Source organism: Malurus melanocephalus, unplaced genomic scaffold (genome assembly GCF_030028575.1).
Source record: "Malurus melanocephalus ecotype Western Australia unplaced genomic scaffold, MMel_1.1 scaffold_17, whole genome shotgun sequence".
In the NCBI taxonomy this organism is placed as follows: Eukaryota; Metazoa; Chordata; class Aves; order Passeriformes; family Maluridae; genus Malurus; species Malurus melanocephalus.
Genome location: NW_026623249.1, coordinates 572,864 through 585,110, shown reverse-complemented (window position 1 = coordinate 585,110; position 12,247 = coordinate 572,864). Strand labels below are relative to the sequence as shown.

General features: G+C 39.8%; 1 protein-coding gene across 1 annotated transcript in view; it reads left to right on the top strand.

Moving 5' to 3' along the window:
* Positions 1–12,247, top strand: part of TMCC3 (transmembrane and coiled-coil domain family 3) — a 101,729-nt gene that overhangs the window by 48,068 nt on the left and 41,414 nt on the right. The gene's annotated exons all lie outside the window — the stretch shown is intronic.

Here is a 12,247-nt window from a genome sequence, read left to right as displayed (position 1 = left end):
CCCCAGTGCCCTCATCCTCTGCTCTTTCTGATGGAAAGATACGATGTGTAATTCCAGAGCAGGTGAAGCCGTGTAGAACTCAAAGTGCTTGCTGCCTCTCACCTGGGACAAAAAAGCACAGCGTTTTTTTAGCAGCACTGCAGCCAAAATGTGCGCTACACACTGGTTTTCATTTTTTAGGCTTTCARTGATTGATATACATGGAGAAACAAATTTTCTCGAATATAAGCAGATTGTTTACATTGAGTCTTAGTCTCCGAGCAAATTTAAAATACGGCATCTTTACATTACAGCATGCCAGCAGCTGGGATGGATTATTTCAGGCAAGCTTTTGTGTGTCTTGCAGTATCACCTATGCAGCACATTGCTTAGCTTTGTTCCCAAGTTTAGTATCAGTTATAACCTTCTCAATGTCCACATGCTTTTAACTTCCCTTGAAAACTGGCTGCTGCCACAAAATAACTCCATTTCTGTTATTCTTATAACATTTAAATGACATAGTATGGCCAAAACCAATTAGGCTGASAAGGATTTCCATTAGTACACAGCTGAGGCATCGGCCTTCAGCAGAAGAGTCCAGTTAACAACACCTATCTTCCTTGCAATTTCAAATTCAGCTGTCTCAGGCATCCATCCACTGTCTTCCATCTTTTAGAGAAGCTGACAGAAAAGAGATTAGTTGTAATTTGTCTGAGGAGTGAAATTCATTCTGTGCTGACAGTGTAAAAACACATTATAGTACCCCTGATGGTGGTATGGAGCCCAACACAATGCTCAAGAGTTTCTACTCTGGGAAAAGTATGATTGCTGATTTTCTTAGCAGTATCGCTTAGCTGTATTTTTTTTATCCTATTCTAAAGTACAACTGCTAAAAAGAATTTATTAATACAATAAAAATATCCTTCAGGCTTTATTTGAAAGAYCCCTGTATGTCTCAAAGCTTTCAAGTAAACCACAAAATCCAAGGGTGTAGAAATGTAGAAAGATTGAGGTTGAATGTTTTTAAAAGGTTGCAGCAGGAGGCAGGCCTTTCAAACTCCCTGTTTATCAGTGTTAATACTGGGACCATGTCTGAAAGTTCATTCTGGTGGGGTTCTTTTGTTAGTGCCTCACCCTGATACTCTCCAGATCTCTCAAGACAGATCAAAAAATGAAGTGAAAAGACCAAATAGATTATCCTGGAAAAGTTAGGTTTTCACTGATGGTGCTTATACTATAGCCCTGAGCAGGTGGATAATGTATTAAGATACCAGTGTTCCTTTGAAGTAAATTTATGAAAGAGCCATTGGCCATAAATTAAGTGAATGATCTGCATGTGTGCCTTTCTAAAATCCCCAGAATAGTTTCCCTGTTCTACCTAGGTACCACATGATCTGAGAAGGTCATCAGTGTCTGAAGGGAGAGTTTAAAGAGGATGACGTGTCCAGACTCTTCTTGGTGGTGCCCAGCAATAGGACAAGAAGCAATGGGCAGAAACTGATGCACAGGAAGTCCCACCTGAACATGAGGAATAACTTTTTCACTATGCATGTGACTAAACACTGGAACACGCTGTCCATAGAGGCTGTGCAGTCTCCTTCTATGGAGATATTCAGAAGCCATTTCAACATGATCGTGAGTAATGTGCTCTAGGGGCCTCTGATTGAGCAGGGAGGATGGACTGGRTGACTTCCAATGGTCCCTTCCAATCTTACCCATTGTCTAATTCAATACTTAATTGAATACATTGGCATAAATACATTGGTATTTTTGCAAAACTACATGAAATTCAAAGTCCAGAAAATTAGTCCCGAGTGGCCATTGCAGCAGGTATCTCACCTATGTGGAAAATTCTGCCATAGCTGCCTCAGTGACTGATGCTGACCAGTACTGACCGCATGATCTACATGGTCTAACTAAATTGTGATGTGTCGTGGGTAGGGATCCCCATKTGTCAAAGCAGCAGCGCTATATATGCTGATCAAATCCTAGATGATCAAAATCAATTTAATTACTGTTAATTTTGAAAAAGAAAGATAACATGCATACAGAAACCTAGAGACAAATTTCTGAAATTTCTTACAGGGAACAAACTGTCGTCATGGATATGACTCCTAGGTAGATTTTCTGCACTTATTCAATTAAATCCTACTAAATGGAATTAGGAAAAGCCAGCTAGAACAAATTAGGTATTTCTTTCCTCCTYTTGAGACACTGCTCTGATAGAAGTGCTCCTGCTGCCTTGCAGCTCAGCTAGCAATATGAAAACACAGCGTCTGTTCAGTATTAAAACTGCAAGACTTCATWTCTCTGATTGAGATGCTACTGCATATTCTTTATTTTATATTTATCTGTTTATATATGTATTGGTGTATTTATGTGCAACGTATAAATTATGTATATAAATTATAGATTACACACACAAGTAAGTGTAACTGAGAGSTCCATATCTAATATCCAAAGATATGAAAGCGCCACAGAACTTGTAGTGCAAAGCATTTCCAGTTTACTAGTAGCTGAAACCAGGATTTTAATGCGCATCTACAATAGGACTGTCGTAAACTAGAAACCCTGATCCTGTGACTTCTTTGAATGGTTCTACAGAACATGAGAAACTTGCTCATTCCAGTTACCAGACTAATTTTTCCTTACTTGAGTGCCTGTTCACAATTCATACAATTAAAACCCATTTGCCGTAACAGAAGTGATTTGGAAGGGTCCTTGTTTGTTGAAAATTAACAATGATCACAAAAATCTAAAGTTTTATCACAACTTCATGACATTTAAAAAATCTTTTGGAAGAATTAATTACTCAAAATCAGCTCAGAAACCTCTCCAATCAACCTGTAACAAGCAGAACAAATCCACTTACTTTTTTCTTTTTGGGATAAAAAAGTACAAAGATCCTTTCTCAAAAAAAAACCTCTTCAATTCTTTCCCACTACCCTGTTTTACTGTTTACTGTCCGTCCAACACAGAGTCCAGCTGATGACTGCTCAGTCTTTTGGAAGACTGAAATCAAGTTTRCACAATGCTTGTGTTCCCCCTGCCCACCATGCAGTGCCACATGCAAACTGCTCGTTCTACCTGTGTAATGCTGTAAGCACTGGGGAGGCATAAATTAATAATATGTGCTTATACATATGCATGTCTGTAGAATATCTAATGAACAAAGAGAAGGGAGCTTGAGCAGTATATATTTTTAACCTCAAAGTTTTCTGTCTAGTGTTATTCTTCTTTCTGAGTTTGCAGGGCAATATGAGGATGTTGACAATAGGTGTGAAGAGATTTGTTTGCTGGAAGTGTCATTCACAACTGCTGAGGAATAGTGGAAAACTAGGGGAGTGGGAAATGCTCGTGTGCAGCTATTTGCCAATAAACATCTCTAAGTGTGTAGGTCTAGAAGTTACAGGAGGAAATGCAAATCACAGAATGTTCTGAGTTGGAAGGAATACACAAGGACCATCAAGTCCAGCTCTTATGTGGATGGCCTTTAGGGGGATTGCACCTGTGACCTTGGCTTTATTACCGCTATGCTCTGACAGCTGAGCTAAACTCAGGGTCAAGAGGGTTATGTCAAGAAGTTCTAGGGCAATCAAGTAAAAACGAGGTTTGTTGCAATGCAAAGAAGCTGCAGAAAGTTCAGTTCTGTGAATGCAAAGAGGACATAAGAAGCTATCCATTAATACAAAACACATGGTGGGGGGAGTAGAATCTGCTGATTTGGGGTCAGTTAATCTCTTCTGGTTTTAAATTGCTGTATGATGATAATAGATGGCTGAAGATGTCTTGCTGAGTTTTACTGAACATGTGTTTGTTTTTATTCTCATCTTAAGAAGACTATTCACTTTGAGCTATTTGAATGCCTAGGGACACTGTTTAACTTCTTAATGTTTATTTGCTGCTGTCKCCATTCACAACAGAGGAATGTAAGAATTCTCTGCTGCTTTAGTTGAACTTATCTACTGCTTTTCTCCATCAGTGAAGCTGAGTTGTGTATACATGCCCCTTATTTCATACTGTTGGATGCCTTAGAAAAATAAATACATTATGGTTTTGGAGACCGAGCCTATGAAGTCCAGAGAACTAAAGAAAACATATCAGTAGCAAATTATTAGTATCAAAGGGGAAAGTTTAGAGAGATTTCATGAGGCATCTTCTGGAGATGATTCATTCTTGGAGAAGATGAGCATATTTCTGCTGGGTCAGCTATTTAGTTATATGAAAAGGTTTTTTCTCTTTTCTTACAAACCAGATAATTGTTTATGTATGATGCTTTATTTCCACAGATGTTTTAATGCCACATTTGCATTCTTGGTCCTTCAAGCAGTTTTGTTAGTGTTCATCTTTCCCTCGTCTTAGTTTCAGCAGCTGGTATTATGATATTCAGATAGAACTGCTGATCTCATCTCTACCAAAAGATTTACTCTGAAGCTTCCTGCTACATTTTTGCTTGGATGAAGCTGTTAGTTATTTTTCCAAAGCTTAACTGATTCACGTTGTTATTAAAGTTCTATTAGAAAAACAAAAGTGAGGAAAATAACTCACTTTAAAGGTTTAGTAATTAATTTGGGGGTGTCCATGCTTTTACAATTTTCCATAACTAATAGATAACATTTGACTCCATGTCTTTTACAAKGCTAACATTTACAAAGATACACAGTGTTGGCATTAAGGGTCTTTGGATGCAAACATACCCTATGTGCTAGGATACAATTAAATCTTTGGCAACTAAGAATGAAATTGCATTATCAGCTTTACTTTTTATTTCTGACTTCTGCTATGTTCTGCCTTCTGCCCTYGGGCATGATTCCCCGCCCACTTTCCTGAGTCAATACCTCAGCTTGAGTAGATGTGCCAGTAGATAAGTGAGCTGATAAAACTCAGATGCATATATTTTTGCAATATAAGAATTTATTTTGTTTTGACAGAAATAGCTGTCACCTTGATCAGCTCTCAGAGCAGCTCACCCTTGTTGCATCTAAATTACAAGCTAGCTTTAAAGGATAAAGTTCTAGACTAAACACAGCTATTAAATGTACATCTCTCTGCCCTGATARYACATACACATGTAGCATTACAGGCWCCCAGCCATGAGCCTTACATACTAACTCCAAACTGCATCATCCAAGCAGTCAGTGGTTTTTGTTACAGCATAAGTACATAGTCTGAATACTCCTTTGCCTGAGTTACTGCCTGTGGGCAGTGTGCATGGTTTGCTTCCATGCTGATATCACCAACCAGCCATTTCTTTTATGGTCCTGAGGCCTCAGATACCTTCCCATGCCCCTAAATTCAGGGACACTGATGTCACTTGGTGGCTGTGCTGGGGAGGCCCCACCTGTAGCTGAGGTAATCCTTTATCTAGGAAAGGGGCGTATGTGCAGAGCGCCCTTTTGAGCTGCTGGTGCTTGCTCTACAGTCAGCAGGGCTGCAGGTGTGTTACCAGCAGGACTTTGCTCACCAGCTAAGGCAGAACTTTAGCCTTTCAGCTCAAGCAAATCCTCAAACGATGTCTAGAGCTTCAGTGTAACAAAACAGAGCTGCTGAAAAATGGTAGGTTATTTTTGTGAAAATGTGGGGCAGAAATGAAAAATAATTATTAATAACATTTTCCTGTTAAGTTTTCAAACTGGGAATGGTTTATGATGTGATATCTCAAAGGACAGAAAATATGAAAAAATATGTTGTTTAGAAAGAAAGATAACCTTTCATTGTAAGAAAGGCAGAATTTTGGTAAGTGTAAATGAAGAATATMATCTGTTGTTTTCCTGTTGTATCAGACCTGTGTGTTTGAAATGTTGAAAGTCAGTGGAATTGGTGAGGATCAGAGTTGCAAAGTAGGACCTGTCAGGTCCTATGTTTTTGTGATACCACTTCTTTCTGAAGAATTTGTCTTTATTTACATAATATGAGTGCTTYTTGGCTGTGTTATTTTGTTATAACTTTCCTGTGGCTGTGCTCTAGAACTCTTAATTACTTATGATACATACTTTGTTGCTTTTATGATCTTTATACTGCTATTAGTTTATATATTGCACCAATACATTCTACTGAGACCCCTAATTTATGAGTGTTTCAAAACCTACATGAAATTATCTGTATTGGCAGAATAAACAAGATGGAATATTAAATTTCTCCCCTTAAAATACTTAAAATTGTTGATAAGTCTGTATATATGATAAGGCTACGCTATGATGTTTTGTTTGCAATTTGTTGCCTTTAAAATACTTGTTGTTAAATCAGGCACTTGGAAAATTTATAGCAGTTAAACACCATGGCATTACTTGATGTTAATCCTTGAAGTCTCTGTCACCCAAAACAGAATTGAATGTTTATGTCTGGCAGATTCACAAGTAAACTGCACGGGGCTTTCAGTTTTTACTATGCTCATTTCAAATAAAGTCTTAACCATATTTATCTAATGGCTTTTATTAATGCCCAATTAACCCAGCAGGTAACCGAGCTAAYACACTTCTCTGTTTTTACCTGGTTCTCCTGGTTTCAAAGGAAAGCTTTCATATAACGTTGAATTAGATTTAGCAGAACTACAGATGAGTTGTAGGTGATCACCTGTTACATTGGTGAGGGAATTTGAGCTTCCCTGTAACTTGCATCTCTGTAGACAGAGTCACTGTAGTAAAACTCAAAGGGCTATGTTATAACAACTCACCAGGAAGAGGTATAGGCTTACTTGTACAATCATTAATTTTTCTGTCCTCTTRTAACTCATCTGTGTTTTCTGGTTGACTGGCAAACAAGTCCTAATCCTGCATTTGAYGTTGTCTCTTCATATGGAAATAATTGATGTCACACATTTAGCATGGCATAACTTATACAGAGCTACCCCCATGCAATGTACTTAACAGATTAAAAAAATTTGACAGGTTCCTATCCAGCACCGTCTGCTATGTCTGTGTGCAGCCCTYAGCCACAAACTGAGCCAGGATTCTGTGCAGCTATGACCATAGAGTAGTAGGGTGAAAGCTGTATCATATTAACTTACGGAGCCTTTAGTAGCTCAGATGTCAGCTACCTAGCTACATGCCACCTCAGGGGGACTGCAGGCACTGCTGGTCAGAGGGTGGGTTAGGGTGGCACATTCCAAGAGCAATTCTTGTGCTTGTGGGCTATGTCTAGTGTGCTTGTTTTAATTTGAGATAAAATGTTGCACTGATGTCACCACCAGAATATGTGGTAATAGGAGATTCAGGCTGGTTGTCTTTTGGCAACAGCCTGAATGGTTTGGATGCAAGTTCGTATTTGTGTTTTGGAAGGGGGTACACCTTTATGTGCCAGCAGGCTGCAGCTGTTGGTCCTGTCTGCCTTGTGACAATGTCTAAGTGGCTGATTTGAGAAAGATTGCATACATTCTTTCTCAGAAGTCCACAAATCACATACTATGTGGCAGAAGAAAATTTGTAAGCTGATGAGCAGCAACCATTCATGTTGCTAGAGGGATAATTCTGTACTTGCCTCTGCAACATGGACTATCTTTAATGCAAATAGCTGGGCTCTAGGCAAGTTCTTGGGTATACAGAACAGTTGGCATTTTCAGTCTGCTACAAAGGTGGCTCTTATTCACAGCATTTGAAATGCAAAACAGTGCCACCATCCTGTAGGTACTGTTTGCACTATCACTGTCACTCAGCAGCAGCAGTGAGGAATTGTGTAGCTGGATTTTCCTAGGCTGTATGAGAATGAGGAAAGGGTTTGAAATTGTCTCTCATGCAGCAAGGGACACACAACAGTATGCAGGGGAAAGGAAGAAGATCTTCTGTTACTCTGAACTGGAATTTTTCACTTGCTTCTCTATACTTCACCCCCTTATTAGTGCATGTCACTAATACATGAAAGTCTCTGTTTTGCAGTTTTTTGCTGTGTAGAAAATGCATGCTCACAGAGTGTCCAGAGCTATTGTGAAAGCACACATAATATTTCTTAATCAGGAGAGGACAGGAGGAGAGGGTTTGATTTAAAATTGTAGTTTGATATCTGAATGTTTATCAGCATCTTCTGGATGCACATCACAGCTTGGCAACACGATCTGCAAGTCTTAGTGTGATCCCTTGGTTGTTTGTGGTGGATACAAACAAGCAGAGTATCTTCTTTGCTGTGGGTGTGAAAGGCTCATGCTTGGTGCATGAACTGAGAGCTGTGACAATACACTCAGGGCTAACTGAAACTCCAATGTCACTCAGCACTATTGCATTTGCCCTCAGACTTGGAAATGATCCTAACAGTCTCTTTTCACATAGACCCTTTCCCTGGAGGCTGGTTGCTGAAAGCTTTTGGAAAAATATTTGGAGGGTAAGTTAAAAGTCTCTCAAAAGAAGCCCCAGTATCCTGTTTAGAGAACAGACATTACCATTGTGAGAAAAGGGACCTTCGCCTTCTTCCTGATTGCACCTTTGCCAGCATACTTTTGACATCAGATACTTAATTTCTCCCCACRAACATCAGAACACAACATTTAATAATAGCACTTTTTGTTCTGGAGGAGTTCAAGGTTCTACACATGAGAAAGATGTGCCATGCTTCTCCTTTTACATATAGGATAGTAGAAGTCCAAAGAAGTAAAGTAAATTGCCAAGATCCAGATTCGTGACAAAAYTGGAAAGAGAATGGGACCAAACCTTGAGCCAGCCTCCTAATAAAAGAGTTTCCATGTCTTCCACCTATTTTTGTTTTGTTACTTCCCAGTGTGTGTGTGTGTGTGTTACTTCCCAGTGTGTTTGTGTATGAGATGGGATTATATTGTGAGGGAGCAGAAGTGCCAGTGGCACTTCTGCGTCCTCCATGGCCTATACGTAAGTCAGTATGGAAAATTTATGGCTTGCAGGTGGGAGTGCTGTGTCTGCTATCCAAGTATCACACATGGTCATGGGGCAAGAAACGGACAGCAAAGATGTAACTCCTGAAGGGAAGAGTGAGACAGGAATCATCTTGAGAAAGCTCAGGGTCTGCTTTGTGCTGACGGGTCTGCTTTGGACAGTGCCTCTGCTGCACCTCCAGAGATTTGATTTTCCTAAAACAYGGCAATACAGGCAAACACAATATTGATGTCTGTTCTTCTGAAAAACAAATACAGTGGTGTGTACCCTTGTACAATCATCTTAAGTCTGACCAGAACTTCTGTTCCTAATAGGCATCACTTTTTAGAARGTCACTTAAAAAAGATAGGCAAAATAATGAAAATACCAAGAGTTAAGCATTGTGGATCCTGCCAGCATGCTGAAGTGAGGAAAAGGACTGGAAAAGGATGGGCACTGACAGCTAGGAACTCATTGCGGGATTTTGAGGCATGTGAACTTTAAAACTCACAGAATGGCTGGCTGAAATGATTTAACACTTTTATCATTAATTTAAGCCATAGAAGTTAATTTTTAAAATACCTTCTGAGAAGAAAAAAGGCTGAGAGAATAAATCTATAGGCTACCATTTCTATCTATGTCACTGTGAGTCCAGCCTCATGCTCCTGCCAGTGTCTGGAAGAATCTGCTTTTGTAGACTGATGGGTCAGTTGAGAGCAGGTGCAGTGTATGGGAAGAATATTTATTTTACCTCTGTGCACTTTTGAAAATAACGGTGAGAGAAATCCCTGGTGAAGCTGTCAGTAATACTGTGCTGTGCAGTATTCTGCCATGTTCAGGGTGTCATGTCTCTGTTTGGAGTGGGGAAGGAGAGCTGCACAAACCAGCTATGTGTGCAAGAGGAGGGCAGGTGGTCTTTGTTTGGCCAAGCAAAATGAAATGCATTCTGCAAATGTGCCATACGATAAGAATATCCTCCTACTCTAGACCAGGAAGAACCTAGTGACACGTGTGAGAAGGAAAAATAAAGGGGGAAAAGAGCAGCCTTTAGTCAGAGAATTGCATTGCACCACAGTTTGACATAAATTCTGAAGACACAGATGGTTTAACTCCAACACATGAAAAGAACCATTTCTTGAGACATGGCACTTGCACAGACCATCAAAATGACAATGGCTTCTAATTCAGCTTGTGCGGAAGAACCTTTCTGACCTGTGGGAAAGGTGCCTCTACCCAAGCAGCTATTTCTCCTCCACTGCTGTGTGCAGCAGCTATTCCTAATCGACTGGCCTGCTGTCCTGCGGTCACAGCTCCTCCAGGAATCACCCAGTGCCAGGGCTTTYGGGATCTAAGAGCTATTGTTTTTGGTATGCACCACTGAGGGCAGTGCCCAAACAAACAGATCCACAGGCTTTGTTGGAAGGTGTGACTAACGCAACACTGGGTCTAATGAGACCAGCTATATTAGGTTCTCTTGGAGGCTACATTTAGACAGAGCTTTCTTTGTAAATATAGTAGTATGTATGTTAATACTGTATCTAAATATATATTGCATACTCCTGCCTCTTTTTATCTTGAAGAGAAGTTTCACCATTTTGCGGCTAGTCTGCTGGTACTATTTAAATAAGGCTGATATTTAAATGAAACTAAAACTTTTGAATAAAGTACGATTTGTAATAAGCCTTCTATTACTAAAACATCAAGCAGATGAAGTCTTTTATGTGTCCTTTCTTCCGACTGCTTACCTCTTCTATGCTTTGATCAACTACATCTGGCAAGTCTTAAAAAAAACCCTGAAAGTTCCTCAGGACAGAAGCATGTTTCATCTTAGGTGCTGGAAACCACACATTCCCATTTGGAAATGTGCAGTTATTACTTCAGTGAAAACCCCAAGCCCTACAAAATTTGCCTATTTATTTTTTTACTCATCTTTACCTTCAGAGTTCCTTATCCTCTGGCACATGAATTAACGTTCATGTCTGAGCTGAAGGACTGAAAAAATAGTTTCCATTTCCAATTTTTCCCAGCAGCCTTTTAACTTCAGCTAACTCATTCATCTCCATAAGATGTATAGGAAGGGTGGCAAGTCACCACCTGTGTGCAGTATCCAGTGTTAGTTTGGTAACTTTGAATACTRCATTAGGAAAATAGTGCTTCCTTTAGTAAACCTACTCATTGTTTACTTTGGGATAACTTCGTTAAAACTGGTGTTAGAGTTGAAGAAGAAACACCTGCCAAGAAGGTGAGGCTAGTTTTTCTTTTTATTTTGGAATTTGAGGTCTTTCATTTATGAAGACCTCATTTCTTGAGAACACCAAGGAGGCCCTTGTGTCAGATGAATAACCTCTGACAGTACTGTTGTCTTGGAACATATGATTCCAACAAAAAAACAAATTGTGTCAGGAAAATATTTTTTAAAGCTGCAAGCTCCTCCTGGGATGGCTATCTATGTTGATATTTATGTATGTTTATATGCCCACATGCCTTGGGACTGTTGCTGTCTCCAACTAAAGAAGAAAAGCAGTGTGACTCATGCATGAGCACGATAACAACTGTACCTAAAAGGTGAAGTTTGACTACTCTTGCAAGTGTGTTRGCCTGAAGGAACTCCAGATTTACTTGCGTAATAATTAGAAGTGGTAACTCAACAATTCTGTTTGTTCCTGAAGGAAAAAGAAGTACATTTCCTCTACAACTTAGTGATTATGAAACAGTATTTTACTTACACTTTTCAGTGGGTTAAAACATGTTAAGTGTCACTTTAATGCATGCCGCAGGATAAGAAGTCTGAAGATAAATCTGAAAATCAGTCAGAAACTCCACTCAACTCTTAGAAATTTAAGTACATTGGCATAGTCATGCCCTGGAAAACAAGTTTTCCTTGAGTGTTTACAAGTATTGTTTGAAGCTTCCCTGTGCCAGGACATTGAAGGATTTATCTCACATGTGTAATGTGCAGAAAAGGGGGGCTGAATTGATTGCCATGCTCCACTGACCGCTTTGGAATATGAAAGCCCTGATTATTTAGTTGGTTTGACAGAATGTTTATACCGTTTTATTGTGTAGACCTTTAGGTATCAAGGACTTTCAAGCAGCAGTGCTCAGTTGTGTCCAGGGTACCTTAGRCTACTTAAGTCAAAACCATACAAGTGAGTCTGCCCAAAACTGACAACACAATACTACTGTGTTCTTCCTTTCTTTCCCCTCTAGACTCCTGAACCTTAAGGGTTTGCCGTGTTTTGTGACGTTTCAGTGTAGCCACAGGGTCTAGATTTAAGGGAARCCGAGGCTGCTTGATGTTAACTCCCTCCAAGAGCTGGATCGGACCCAAAACAGCGGCTGTCAGCAGGAGGAACGGCACTGTCATTGCTCTGTCCAGCCCTACCTCTGGGACATCATCCCAGCTCCTGCTGTCCCCTCAGACACGATGGCCTTGAAAATTAAACGAAGGCCCA